Here is a 15,530-nt window from a genome sequence, read left to right as displayed (position 1 = left end):
GAGGTGCTTTATTGTATATCAGTGCACAGTTTACCGAAGAATAAAGGCACACTTCTATATGATGGTTCTTGTCTTTTGTATATTGTTCAACAATCTCACAAACCAATCACAATGATCACTGGTGCAGGCTTTAAAGGCATGTGCCTAGCTACATGTTGCATTGTGGCAGCTTGGGGTGTGCAGCCTGGAAGCACCTGTAACAGAGGTGCATTTCAGTGACCCTCATTTTCAAAGTGCACCATCAAAGCTTCCCTGATGTTAACAGCGGCACTCTGAGTTTCTCTGATAGCTCTAGTGTCTGGCTAGGCAAACTCTGCAGCCAAGCACTGTGCTTCACCAACCCCTGGACAAACACTTCCCCCTTATTTTCACACAAATTGTTCAAAATGCAACCAGCCACAACAGCCATGGGAACATTGTCCTCACTGAGGTCTAGCCTGCCATATAGAGACACCTCCATCTTGCCTTTAGCCTCCCAAGGGCACTCTTGGCCAACATGCAGCATCCAGTCCACCTGTTATTCAAACATTCTTTACTGCTCTCCAGGTGCCCCAGGTGTGATTTCATGAGCAAGGGTTGGCAGGGGTAAACTGGGTCTCCCAAGATCACAGTGGGCACATCCACATCCCCCACTGTAATTGTGTAGTCCGGAAAAAATGTCCCTACCTACAAGTTTCTGTACAGGTCAGTGTTCCTGAAGATGGATGTGTCATGCACCTTTCCAGACTACTCCAAGCTGCTGTCTATAAAACGCCCACAGTGATTCATAAGCACGTGCAGCACCATTGAGAAGTATTATTGATGTACGTGGTGGTAAGGTGAGTTTGCGCTAAAATTGGACAATGTGTGTGTGCGCCATCTATTGCCCCCTGCCCCCCCCCCACAATTAGGAAATCCCATGTCTGCAAAGCCAGCCACTATATTGTGCACATTTTCCAGTCACGGTCCTCCACAGCAGAATGCAATGTATTGCCATGTACACTTGCAGCGGTACAGCACCAGTGGTAGCCTTCCCCAATCCAAACGGATTTGCAACTGACCGGTAGCAATCAGGAGCTGTCAGCTTCTGCACAGCTACTGCTTCTCAACTGAGAGAGCAGCTCTCATTCTGGTGCCTTGTGCCACAGGTCAGGGGCCAGCTCAGCACAGAGCTACAAGAAGTTTGCTTTATGCATCCTAAAGTTCTGTAGCCATTGGTCTTCATCCTGCACCTGCATTATGATGTGATCCACCAAACAGGGCTGGTTTCCCTAGTCCAAAAGCACCATTCTACCCTATACAGCTGCCCAGTGACTGCCAAGTGCCATAACAGGTGTCTACTGTCCATATCACACACACTGTCAGGCTCCTCCAAGTCTTCTTCCTTTGTCAGCAATTTCAAGATGATCTCCACTGCCATGTGTGAGGTCTTCAAGACAATTAACAAAGCTTGCAGAGAAGTGTGGGATTCATTCTTCCTCCCTGCAGATGTCGCAGTGCACAGCAGAGAATGACAGTTGGAAAAGAGGTGTGAAAGGACACCAGAAGCCCCTGGGCAAAGTGACAACTGACAGAATGTGTTGCACAGTCTCCAAATCCACAGGCTTTGTTCCACAGTTCCCCACCACCTACAGTCAGATGGTGCCACCAGGCACTGTGGGATACATACCCATAGTGCATTGCTCCCACTGCAAATCGGGGAATTCCCAATGTGAACACGGTCTACCAACAGAGTGGCAAGCGTGAATATTCATTAGTGACTTCGCTGCTGTTGATTTCTATGTGTTGGCATTGGTTTCCTCGACAAAACTTGGTAGTGTAGACTTAACCGAAGATGACCATTCCCCACACGTGTGTGCTTATGTGCAAAAACTGAAGCAGAGCTAGTGCTAGTATGTTCAGTCAGAAAGCAAATCCCCAGGTTTAAATATGGAGGCTTGAAAGACATGTCAGCTTTCTCTGAAGATTACACACACACTCTTAAAGCATTCAACGGCTGTTTAAAAACATGTAGATGAGGGCAGATAGAACCGAGGCAACTGTTGGACTCATTTTGTTTTGGCAGTACAGAAATGTAACTAGAAACAGAAGTCTGTACAAGAAAAAAAGTTTGAAAAAATGAAGAATTAAGCTGCATAAAGAATAAACTTGAAATTAGATTGTTTTGAAGGGCCTAAAATTATTCAAGGTGTAACTTTGTTAGATGTATATCAATAATACTGGAATTCCTCTTCAAATGTCTGAAAAAGTGTTGATTCTTTTTCCGCTCCAGATTGTCTTGTGTGTGGCACTCCCTAATACAATTTTTTTGTCTTCCCAACTGATGCTTCAGGTATTTACAAACATTAATCCAATGCCACTGATTCTGGCTCCCAACGTTAGTAATGAATTGAACACTGAAATGTAAAAGGCCTCTAAAGTTAATAACCATTACACAGTTTCTACAGTTTTACTGTGCACAAAAGTTTGAATGCACCCATTAGAAAAATTAAATGAAACCCGTTCCATTTCATAGCCTTGCAGGAGGAAGCAAGGTAGGAAAGCATGAAAGCCATCTATATGGGAATGGAAAGTTTTACGTGCTTAGCTTCACAAAAACCCTTATTTTAGTTCACAGTTGGATTTAATGCATGGCCATAAGGTACATATGTGTGTGTGCTTATTTGCAGAAACTTTGCCTTTACTCCCATTGACTTCAGTGGACTCCACAACCTGCCTAGGAGGATGTTTTTCCTGCGATTTAATCTAAATCTGCTATGCTATAGTTCGAACCCATTGCCTCTTGCCCAGCCCTTAATCTCCTATTTTCCAAACAAATCACACCCAGTTCCTTCAGCCTTTGCTCATGTACCTTGTGTTGAGCCCCCTGATCATCTTTACCACTCATCTGAGATTTGTGGAATGCTAAATCAATTAGCAAGTGAGTGCAGACATCACTCACCTCTGGATCTTTTACAGTTTCTCTGCATCCTTTCTTTACATTGGTGACCAAAACCAGACACAGTACTCCAGCTGAGACCTAACCAGTACTGAGCAGAGGGTGTTAGCCCCTTCCATGAGTTGTATGCTATGTCTCAACAACATTGCATTGCTGACTCATACTGAGATTGTGATGCACAATTCTCAGATTCTTCTCAGTGACTCCCCATTTTGTATTCGTGCATTTGGCTTTTCTTCCCTTAGTGTACCACTTTGCATTAGTCTTTATCAAATTTCCTTTTGGTGTCCATAGACCAGTTCTCAAGTTTGTCATGCTGAATTTTAGCTGTATCCTCCTAAATTTTCAATCCCCCATACCCCAGCTTTTGTCACCTGCAACTTTGATCAATATGCTCTCTATTCCTACATCCCAGCAACCAACAAAGATGTTAAATAACACCAGAACTAAAATAGACCTCTCTGGAACCCCAGCTGAGACTTCCCTTCAATTCAACATCATTGCATTAATAGTTCCTCTTTTCTGCCATTATATATACACTTTGTCAGAGGGGTCTTTGCCCACAAAAGCTTAAGCTACAATAGATCTGTTGGTCTACAAGGTGCCACAGGACTTCATTGTTTTTGCAGATACAGACTTGTCTACCCCTTTGACGCTATAGATTTAGCAGTTATTCTACTAAGCCCACTTATTTCCCTAAGAGTACTCTCTGTTGGGTCAATCATACACTGGCAGTATGGTCTACCTTCAGGCGTTTGGGGAAGTGTTACTTTTCACTTGGTACTAATTGGTTGCCTACACCTGGAGCCTGAGTACTGCACAGATGCATTCAAATTCCCTCAGAAGATATATTGTTCCTACTGGTATTTTAGACTTATAATTGCACATTTCAAGTACTTCAGGAACTATCAAGTTCTCCTCTCACATGTGCAACACCTAATTCATAAGCTATAAAAGCCCATGTCTGAGTTTTCAGCTTGGCATCTCTGGAGGCCTAGTGCCCATTTTTTATTAATTGTTCACGGTTCTATTCATGTTGCTTGCTGCTGTCTCACTCCCCCTATTACTGTGTGAATTATTATGTTCCAAGCTGCCTGGAGTGTCTTACAATCACAAGTGCCAACCTCAGAGCAAATTATCAAAAAACAAGGCTGACACCAAAATGGATGTTGTGTTCTATAGTTAGAATTTACTATCCCGGCAACAAATGTGTACTCCTAAAGCACTGGAGCATTCTTGTTACCATCACAGACAGTCCCCCTGGTGCAGGCTGGTCTATCTGGTCACCCAAAGGTGGTCACTTTACAACAAAAATCACAGCAATATTCAGTTTACTCCCAGGCCCAAACGACCAGTCACTTACCCCGGGTCATTTGTATCCACATCTCATACCAAAGGACAGGTCTATACTTAGGGAGAAAGTTGGCTTAAGACACACAACTCCAACTATGTGACGAGCATATCTGGTGTTGATGAATCTCAAGTGGAATTTCTGTGGCATTGCCACAGCATCTTCTAGCAATTTCCCTTACTCCTTGCAACCCCATGGAGTACCAGGGCTGGCAGCAGAGCAACAAGCGCTCAATTTCGGACATCCCTTCTAAACCTGCTAAATTGACCCCCTGGAAGATCTATGTCTGGAGTGTTGATCTCCAGTTAAATGTAGACGAGCCCAAAGACAACACCTATAGCCAATCCTGTAATAAACAAACTAAAGATTTATTATCAAGAAACAGAAATGGGTCCAGAAAGAAATGCCTTTGTGTACTGTCTCAACCACAGCTATAATGAAATCAGTTAATATATTATTTCTGTCAAGAAGGAATAAATATTATAAAGCCTAATGTGGCCAGTGGTCCAAATACAGAAATGTAGTCAAGTAAGGCAACATCAAATGGGGGATTATCTTTATTAGTGAGCAAGGACCTAAACTAAAGAGCTAAATGGTATAGTTACCTACTGAAATAAATACGGTCTGCTTTCTTGGGGCCAGACCTGCCTCTGCTGCAGTGACAAACCAGATGGGAACCCAGTTGGTTTGGCCTTCTGTGCGTTCGCCAGTGCAGGGGTAATCTCCAGAGGGCATATAGAGCAGCTCCAGTGGCTCTCTGTTGACATGCCCACACACTGGAACTCCAAGCACCAGGGCATAGCTGGAAGAAAGAGGGCCTGGCCAAAGTGCCACTGTGCTTTGGTGATCCCTGGCTGCCGAAATGGTCCTTAGGATGTAATTTGGGCATAATTCCACAAAGTCTCAAGGCTCTGAACTATAGTAGAAGCTGAGCCAGCTGGAAGCCAACCTCAGTATCTGGCAACCACAAGATGAGATTATACTGTGTTCATCCCTCCAACACTCACTCTCACGTACACTAAGGGTAGATCTACATAGCGAGAATTGACGTATCAGAATTGACTTTCTTACTTAGCGTATTCCAGGGCCCTTCAGGCTCACACCGACGTCCCTTACTTCATGCAATAGGGATAGCATGGAGCACAGGTGTCAATGACCAAGCTCAGAGATCGATTTTGCCATGTCTTACCACATGTGGCAAAATCAAACTCCAGAAGATTGACCACAGTGCGGTCAATCATCCAGTAAGTATAGATTAGCCTGAAGATATATCCCCAGCACAAGTCTAGTCATACGTTGGTAATAGTATTCCAAAAGTCTTCTATGATAGAGATGGTAAAATAGTACAAAAAGGCTTGCAATATTATCACATTTTCATAAAAGTGCTTCAGCTAGATTTGCTCTCTTTTTCTACTCTCTTTTAGGCAATAGGCAAATTAAGGTGCTTTGGAGATGGGTATGTTTTAAGTGAGTTATTGAGGAAATTTCATGGAAAGAGTGGTCACATTTGTGAACCCATGGTCCAAAGTAAATTCACAGTTCAAAATCTGACAGTCAGAGTTACAGTCATAACACTGAGGGATCTGAAAAATACTCCTGTGATTTGCATGTCCAATAAAATTTAAGCAGGGCATTCAGGTGTCACTGGATAGATCTCACTACAGGATGTAGGGCCATTTTGCCATTTTGTTACTAAATTTGGAGCTCTGGATGTATAGTTTCTCTTCATAATAATTAGAAAATTCTGTTTTGAAACACTGTTAGGTTTAATCCATCTCTGTCACACTATCTTGCCCTGCCATTGTCAGAAAACTATATGTATAGTAGATCCCGGAGTTTCTGGGCAACCTTGCATAACTCAAATTTTGGGCAAGTTGGGAGGAGCCAGGAACCAGGCGACAGCCTGGCTCCCAGCTCCCTTCTGCTGGCGAGAGCTGGGAAACTGGTTAGCACATCATTGGTCAGTTTTCCGACTCCTGTCAAGGGCAGCAACCTGACTCGAGGCTGCCGCACCTGACAGAAGCTGAGAAACTGACCAGCTCAGTATCTGGTCAGTTTCCCCACTCCTCTGAGTGGCGGGGAGCTGGCGCATGGCAGCCCAGAGCCAGGCACCAGCTCCCCACCACTCAAAGTTGCCTTAACCCAAGATATGCACAAGTTGAGTGTGCATATCTCGGGGTTCTACTATACAAAGATTTAACTGTGAGGCTCTGAATATGAATACAAGTTAAGGAAAGCAAACTGATGGGCATGTGCTCTAGTGAAGTTATAAATTGCTGTAACTGCATTGTTTCTCAACCAAATCTTTTTAAACAAGGCAAATGAGGATGAAATATGTGCCAATTATATGATCTTAAAATGTCTCATCTTCAAGTACACTAGTCACTTAACTGATGTAAAAATGCTTTTTTTCTGCACTTTCAGGTAACTCAAAGGTCACCTGAAGAGCATCGCAGGCTTAAGTTTATCACATCACCTTTGCATTGCAATATGACTCCCCCAAAATTGCTGCAAACTGCATTACTGTAAACTAACCAGCTCTATCTTCAGCACTTTCTACTTCAGTCACTTCTCAACTTCTCATGATGTTTCACAAAAGATGCAGCAGGCCTCCATAATTCTCTCTCTAATAACATGTTCCAGGTAATTGTTGGTTTCTTGGAATGCTTGTGCCTATACTTCAAGCCATAATTAAAGGAATCACATAAACCTTGGAAGAGTATTTGGAATCTGAAAATGGAAGTCTATTTCCAAATGTTAGGGAAGAATAGGAAGCCAAAGAGCTAAAATAGCAGGCTGTGGTGTCCACTTTGAATAGCCTGAGGAAGACACCTTTCTGTTTTAGCCATCAGGACTGGACATGCTACCATAGGGCCATTGACTTGCATAGGGAAAGAGGTCAAAGAAAGTGCCATCGGGTCTTCACAGAGGAAAGAAGAGGCACTTATTGGCAGAGAATGAAGACTGTGCTTAAAACTAAACAAATGATTGATTTCTAAAGTCCAAGAGTCAGTGCTACACATTTTTTTAAAGAGGAGGGATAGCTCAGTGGTTTGAGCATTGGCCTGCTAAACACAGGATTGTGAGCTCCCTCCTTCAGGGGGTCATTTAGGGATTTGGAGCAAATAGATTGAGGTGGGAGAAAAAGGGATGGTGCTTGGTCCTGCCAAGAGGGCAGGGGACTGGACTCAATGACATCCTGAGGTCCCTTCCAGCTCTATGAGATGTGCATCTATCTATAGATAGTATGGTTTTCCCAGGGGCAAAGAGTAAAAGACCTCCTCCTGCAGCAGCTCATCTACAACACTCACTGGCTTGGTTCTGAAGTCCCCATTTAAGGCTTAAATCTGGCTGTGCTTTCACAAGCAAAGGAATTCTGAAGGTGGTCCGGAGGGCTATGCTGCCATTGGAGTCCATAGCAGAAATTTTGAATAACTCAAGTTGAAATTCAGCTCGGAGGCTCTCAGAGAGTTGAATGGTAACTGCACCATCCTTTATCCATTGTATTATGTGGCTCTTTCATGATAAGAGAAGGCTCTGAACTATGTTCTTCCCTGAATCCAAACAAGCTCTTTTCTGACATATCTATTTTTGTCTGGATGCTCTTGCGGCTATGCCACCCACACTTACTCTAGGCCAGAAATGCTAAGTTAGGCACCAGCAAGGTTCTCTCCGAGGTATTGTTTGTCTTCTTAAAAACTGTGTGCCTGTCCCGCTAATAATTCACTTTCTCTTAAAGAGGGCCAGCCTTCAGTTTTTTGAATGAATGGTCTGACAATAAATAGCTTTTGCTAGAAAATCATTCTGTTCATGAAAAAAATGTTTTCTTTTTGCCAAACTTTTTGTGACTGTTTTTTATCAAACTGGTCTTGAAATTTTTCACTTACTCAAACCTGAGTTGCGTTGATTTCAGGATTCAGCATCACTTTAGAAGTCCAGACTGAGCAACCACAGGAAGCTTTTCCTGGCTTTTCTACAGTAAGCTCTGTTTTAACCAGTATTCGAATAACCTCACTTCTCAATTAACTGGCATGTGTGAGCGACCAGCAGCTCCTCCACTCTCCCACCCACTGCTCACCACCCAGAGCAGCTCACCGCACAGCACAGCACCCCGTCCAGAGCAGCTTGCCATGTGGGCATGCGTGCGCTGCCCCGGGCAGCTCCCCGTATGGTGTCCCACCCAGAGAGGCGCACTGCCTGGCCATGCGCAAACGAGCCAGAGCAGCTCCCCGCATGGAGGTGCCACATCCAGAGTGGCTTGCAGCACAGTCATGCACAAACTGCCCAGAGTGGCTCACCGCATGGCATGATGCCCTATCCAAAGCGACTGGTGGTGTGGTGCACCACCCAGAGCCTATTGGAACATCCGGCAACCTCCCAGTCCTGCGGCTGCCAGGTACTGGAGAGTTTACTGTCTTTCATTTGTCAATGAGTGTGACACTACTAGATCAGTTTCTTTTTGACTGGAAGACCTCCCCTTGAGGCCAAGAGTTAGGTGACCCCCCGCCTTCCCAACCTTCAACCTCTAGAGCTTAGTGCAGCAGCCTCTCCAGGCTACCTCCTTTGCGTTCTTGGTTCAGTTTCTCTGGCTTCCAGATTACACCCTTTTAAACCACCTCTGCACCTCCCTTCTTCTATTTCTCCAATAGCCTGAGTTAAAAATGCCACCTTCGCTACCTGCTGTGGCCATGTTATCCCCCCATCCCTGCTTCCTTGCTAAATCTGCCTTTTTGCATCAAGTTGAAGTTCTCCGCCTTAGTTTAAAATCAGCTGCATAGCCTGGCTTCTGCTGCTGTTTTATACCTCTTTACCTGTTAGTCCTCACTCCATCCCTCCCAGCACCACCACCGTGACCACTGTATCATTTGGTGGCTCCCTGTGGCTCTTCTTGCTCTTGTGGTCTTTCTCCCCCGACCCTGCTTTCTACATCTGGAAGGACCTCTCTCTTCCCTGTGTGCCAGTCACCCTCACTCTCCAATGACTGGTCAAACATTTTCTAGGCCAAGAGTTGGTGTTTCTATTCAAAGAAAAATTTTACATAAAGCATCTACTCCTCTCAAGATAAAAAGAATTTTGCCAGAAAACTAAACAACCTATATTCCATATTCAGCAAACGGTATTTTAGTTTCTAACCAAAAAATTTCATTTTTCAGGTTCTTTTTTTTTTTTAATTAAAAACTGAAATCTCCTTTTGGGGGAGTGAGTGTAAATGGGACTTTTTTTCCACCCAGCTCTATATTCACTCTTTTTAGATCCTTTCTAAAAATCTACCTTTGACATTTCTCCTTCCCTTTGCTGCATCATAAGAACATAAGAACATAAGAATGGCCATACTGGGTCAGACCAAAGGTCCATCAAGCCCAGCATCCCATCTGCCAACGGTGGCCAATGCCAGGTGCCCCAGAGAAGGAGAACAGAAGACAAGTGATTTATCTCCTGCCATCCATCTCCTGCCCTTGTTATGAAGGCTAGGGCACCATACTTTATCCCTGGCTAATAGCCATTTATGGACCTGACCTGCAAAAATTTATCAAGCTCTTTTTTAAACCCTAATAGAGTCCTGGCCTTCACAGCCTCCTCGGGCAAGGAGTTCCACAGGTTGACTGTGCGCTGTGTGAAGAAAAATTTCCTTTTATTAGTTTTGAACCTACTACCCATCAATTTCATTTGGTGTCCCCTAGTTCTTGTATTATGGGAAAAGGTAAATAATTTTTCTATATTCACTTTCTCCACACCATTCATGATTTTATATACCTCTATCATATCGCCCCTCAATCGCCTCTTTTCCAAACTGAAAAGTCCCAGTCTCTCTAGCCTCTCCCCATATGGGACCCTTTCCAAGCCCCTAATCATCTTAGTCGCCCTTTTCTGAACCTTTTCTAATGCCAATATATCTTTTTTGAGGTGAGGAGACCACATCTGCACGCAGTACTCGAGATGTGGGCGTACCATAGTTTTATATAGGGGAAGTATGATATCTTTTGTCTTATTATCGATCCCTTTTTTAATAATTCCTAACATCCTATTTGCCTTACTAACTGCCGCTGCACACTGCGTGGATGTCTTCAGAGAACTATCCACTATAACTCCAAGATCCCTTTCCTGATCTGTCGTAGCTAAATTTGACCCCATCATGTAGTACGTGTAATTTGGGTTATTTTTTCCAACATGCATTACCTTACACTTACCCACATTAAATTTCATTTGCCATTTTGCTGCCCAATCACTCAGTTTGCTGAGATCTTTTTGTAGTTCTTCACAATCCCTTTTGCTTTTGACTGTCCTGAACAACTTGGTGTCATCTGCAAACTTTGCCACCTCACTGCTTACCTCATTTTCTAGATCATTGATGAACAAGTTGAACAGGATCGGTCCCAGGACTGAGCCCTGGGGAACACCACTAGTTACCCCCCTCCATTGTGAAAATTTACCATTTATTCCAACCCTTTGTTTTCTGTCTTTTAACCAATTCCCGATCCATGAAAGGACCTTTCCTCCTATCCCATGACCACCTAATTTACATAAAAGCCTTTGGTGTGGGACCGTGTCAAAGGCTTTCTGGAAATCTAGGTATATTATGTCCACTGGGTGCCCCTTGTCCGCATGTTTATTAACCCCTTCAAAGAATTCTAATAGATTAGACAGACACGACTTCCCTCTGCAGAAACCATGCTGACTTTTGCCCAACAATTCGTGCTCTTCTATGTGCCTTGCAATTTTACTCTTTACTAGTGTTTCTACTAATTTACCTGGTACTGATGTTAAACTTATCGGTCTATAATTGCCAGGATCTCCTCTAGAGCCTTTTTTAAATATTGGCGTTATATTGGCCGTCTTCCAGTCATTTGGTACCAAAGTGGATTTAAAGGATAGGTTACAAACCACTGTTAATAACTCCGCAATCTGAGCATAGGATTCACTTACTACATAATAAAACAAAGCAGCAGAAATGTAGCAATTTACAGACTAACAAAATGATTTATTTGGTGATAAGCTTTAGTGGGACAGACCCACTTCTTCAGATTAATTCATCTGATGAAGTGGGTCTGTCCCAGGAAAGCTCATCATTGAATAAATGATTTTGTTAAAGTGCTACATTTCTGCTGCTTTGTTTTGTTGGAGTACAGACTAATGCGGCTACCTCTCTGTTACTATATAATGTTATTGCTTTTATTAACCTGTCTCCCTCTTTTCTTTACTCTCCTCCTGTGTTTAAACTCTGTGGTAATGGTGTTTTGTTTGCTTTTTTTGCAATCTTTGTAATGTCTGTAAAAGCACGTGCAAAATACACTGCTGTTTGAGTGTTTACTACACATGCCAATTTGCCTAGCTCCCAGACCTTACACCCCTAGGTGTAGTTCATTGTCCCATGTACTGGCACTTAGACCACTTACAGAGAGAAAAAATGAATCTCTTCTACAGCCTTAGCTGAGAGCCAGCTGGCTTTTAGCTCATACTGTAGAGGTTCCTGCACTAAGCTCTGGAGGTCCCAATGTGAGTCCCCCTGTGGGCGGTTACACTCCCAAACTTAACCTTTTCTTCTCAGGGAAGATATTTTAATAGGCTATCAAATGATAACAACCACCAGGCCTTGCTATTCATCTGTAATGTCTGCTTTCTTCTCCATCCTCCCAGCTGGCCGATCCTGTACAGAGCAATTAAAGGGGGACCTCCAGGTTGCTTATTGTGAGGGAAGAAGGGAAATAGTAACTCAAAAATGTACAACACGTGAAACATGCCAGCTTGATGAACCAGAAGGATAGTATCCTCTATTTCTTCAAAAGAGGGGACTTGTACAAGCAACAAGAATGCAAACTTCCCCACAGGCTGTTGGTGTCCCTCAGCCCTGACGTAGAAGAATCATTTCAAGGAGACAGTGGGTAGCCTAGTGTCCATTCCTACTCTCAGCGTACCAACCAAAGAGCTTTGTCTGCATATGAGGTAGATATCCACCCACTCAAAACTGGGCCAAGACCCCCACCACCCTTCACAGGGATCACCAGTAGTAATCCATATCAGATGAGGTCCAAAGCCTGGTCGCAAAGCACACTAAGGCTATTACAACAGGTACTGTACTTATTCAGATTCCTCGGTGTCTTTCTGAAAGCTGAGAGCATGACGCACAAGGGCGCACGTTAGCATTACTTTACGGATCACCAAGTCTTCCCAGCCATCATTCTGTTCCTGGTTTCCATTTGTGTTAACAAGTCTGTGTGCCCTGTCTCCTTTGGGTCTGACAACTGAGAGGCAGGAGCTTCATCTCAGGCAGAACACAGTGAAAGAAACAGCTCAGGAGAAGAAATGAAAAAGTGAGTTGGAAGGGAAAAAAACCCACCTACAGTGTGTGAACCATCAGCAGTAAGCTAGGAAGGGTTAATGGGTTTCCCTGTGAGCTTTAAACAGCCCCACACCCACCTCAGTCTGGAAACTCTCTTATTTCACTGTCTGGAAAACTTGGCAGCTTCATCCTCTGCATTCCAGTGGTGATGCCTGTTGCTGCTCTTGGATATTATAGCACATTGCTGCAAGCCTCAGTATTCCCAGTCGTTATTTGGAGAACTTCCTAAGTCCTGTTTGACTATTATGTCTGTTTACCTGTGATACTCTGGTTCCTTATCAAGGTTACGTCCCTCACTTGGACCATCAGCAATCTTAAGTGACACAAAGCAGAAATCCAGAACTACAGATCGTGTGTACACAATGGTAGCAAGGCTGTAGGTCCTAATTGCTGCATGTTAGTGTAACATTGCCTGCAAATTTCATCCCGTCTTGTACCTTTCCCAAAGCTCACAAATTCACAAATGCATCTTGTGATGATTGGATCATAGTGCTCCCCTTGAGACTGTCACTTGATGGGCTGATCACACCACTGAGCTGGCCTACCTGCCCTCTCCAGTGGTGCCCCACCAGCCTGTACCACTGATCCAGAACCTCTCAGCTCCTTGAGCAGAGGCATAGAGTTAAGAGCATCCAACAGAATCACATGGCTCTGGAGTTTGACAAAGCACCTTGATGTATGTTCCAAGGGGATCAGAACCCCAGATTAATTCATTTTACACTGTATGAAAGTTCATAAAATTTACTCTCTTTATCACTGGAAGAGAAGTATGCACAGCTGTTGTTCCCCCTTCTCTCCACTTCCCCCTAACAATTATTTACACTGGGTTTGATAATAAACAAAACTTATTTTATTGACTATGAAAAGTAGGATTCAAGTGGTTGCAAGTGATGCCAGATCAAAGTAAATTGCTAAGCTAAAATAAAACAATATATACCAGCTAAGATCAATACTCCAAAAATTAGTTACATGCAATTCCTTATCCAAATTATCTTGTCTCATTAACTAGGGAGCTTCTAGCTTGAACTCAATCCTTCCCCCTTCAGTCTCAGATATTTCCAGTACTCATCTTGATGGTAAGCATGGAGCGTCTTCCTGCCAACTCCCCACTTGTTTGGCTCCCTGCTTATAAATGGCTTTTGCTCAAAGCAGGAATCCTTTTTGGTTAGCTTCCACCCTTTCCCTTCTTCATTGAAAAGTACCATATTCAAAATGGATTCTAGCACTCAGTGATCTGGCAATATGTCTTGACAGAACCACAGGCTTACAGGAAAAGCAAGGCAAGTTCTAGATCACTGCCTTGAGCACCAGGCCATTAACTACCTTAAGTACCACTAATGGCTTGCACTAGAAGACCTAGATTAATAAGAAGGTTTACATGCAAATTTATAATTTAACATACAAGAATGACATATGGACACAAATATACACACACATTCAGAGGATTAAAAGCTTTTACATGACACATTTTTCATAAAGCATATTCAAATTATGCATATTCATATTGAAAATCACATTGTCATAAAAATATGGGGGTGAGGTGTCACCTTTTGAATGCAATAGTCATACAATGGGGCTTTCTTCACCTCTAAGTTACCTGAAAATCTGGCAATATTTATTTATATTAAGCTAAGAATAAGCCACAAGCTCCATTGTACATCCTTTGTAGCCAAAATGTTCTCTTTATTGGTAGACTAACCTGAGTAAGGAACATTTGCTGTATGCTGTCCAGGGCAATGCTTTAGGGAGCATGAGGGGTCACTTGCACCCCTATGCCCCCTCCACCACACACACACACTCGCTGTCAGTGCTGCACTGCTTCCTGAAGGGGAGCTCTAAAAAGGAGGGTGAGAAACTGTTCTCAGTGGTGTCAGATGGCAGAACAAGGAGTAATGGTCTGAAGTTGAAGAGGGAGAGGTGTAGGTTAGATATTAGGAGAAACTACTTCACCAGGAGGGTGGTGAAGCATTGGAATGGGTTGTCTAGAGAAGTGGTGGATTCTCCATCCCTTGAGGCTTTTAAGTCCCAGCTGGACAAGGTCCTGGCTCGGATGACTTAGTGGGGGTTGATCCTGCTTGAAGCAGGGGGCTGGACTAGATGACCTCCTGAGGTCCCTTCCAGCCCTGTGATTCTGTGATTCTGTGGTGAGTGCAGGATGGTCCCACCCCTCCCCCTGGAGAGGTGCAGCCCAGGAACAGTGCAAGCTAAAGCAGCTTGCATGGCTCTCAGGCTGCACCTCTCTGGGGAAGGGGTGGGACCACCCCTGCACTCACCGGAAGCAGTGGACAGGAGCAGAACCGGGTGAGGCGGGAAGGGGCAAGGCTGGAGCGGGGAGGGGATGGGAAGGGATTGAGGCTGAGTGTGATTGGGGCTGGAGCATGTGGCTGGTGTCCCCTCTGGAGCCCATCTCACCAGCTGCGATGGTACGCTGTGTTCACAACAATGGCAGGATTCCCGCTGATACCCTTTGCACTTGGGTCATCCAGAAGATCAAAAAAACTTCAGTGTGACTCCACATTTTGTCATCCAGGTGTCTTTATTTGACATACAACAAAATTACACTGAGCTGGTCAGGCTGCAGCATAAAGGATGGATATAGGTGTTCCACATATCCAAAGCTGCACAGAAAAAAAATCCTTGTGCGGCATGTTATGTCCATAGTTATGCTTTACCTACTCTTGAATTCATCTCTATATTCCTAATTTACCTTGTCCATTCTCAACAAATGGGTCCCTGGCAGTTCTCCCTCTTATCTCAGCTGGTCCACACATTCACTCATCTTGGCCTAATGCCCTCTTCATGTACCTCACTTCGCACAAACGTTTGGCTTCCTTGTTTACCACTGTAGTGCTATCATCCAAGAAATGGGACCTCCCTCCAGATGTTAATTACTCATATCAGGTCAGGCCTCAGCTATATTTAGT

The sequence above is a fragment of the Carettochelys insculpta genome, chromosome 2 (assembly GCF_033958435.1).
Source record: "Carettochelys insculpta isolate YL-2023 chromosome 2, ASM3395843v1, whole genome shotgun sequence".
NCBI classification, from domain to species: domain Eukaryota; kingdom Metazoa; phylum Chordata; order Testudines; family Carettochelyidae; genus Carettochelys; species Carettochelys insculpta.
The sequence above is the reverse complement of the archived record's forward strand: the minus strand, read 5'-3'. Positions refer to the sequence as shown.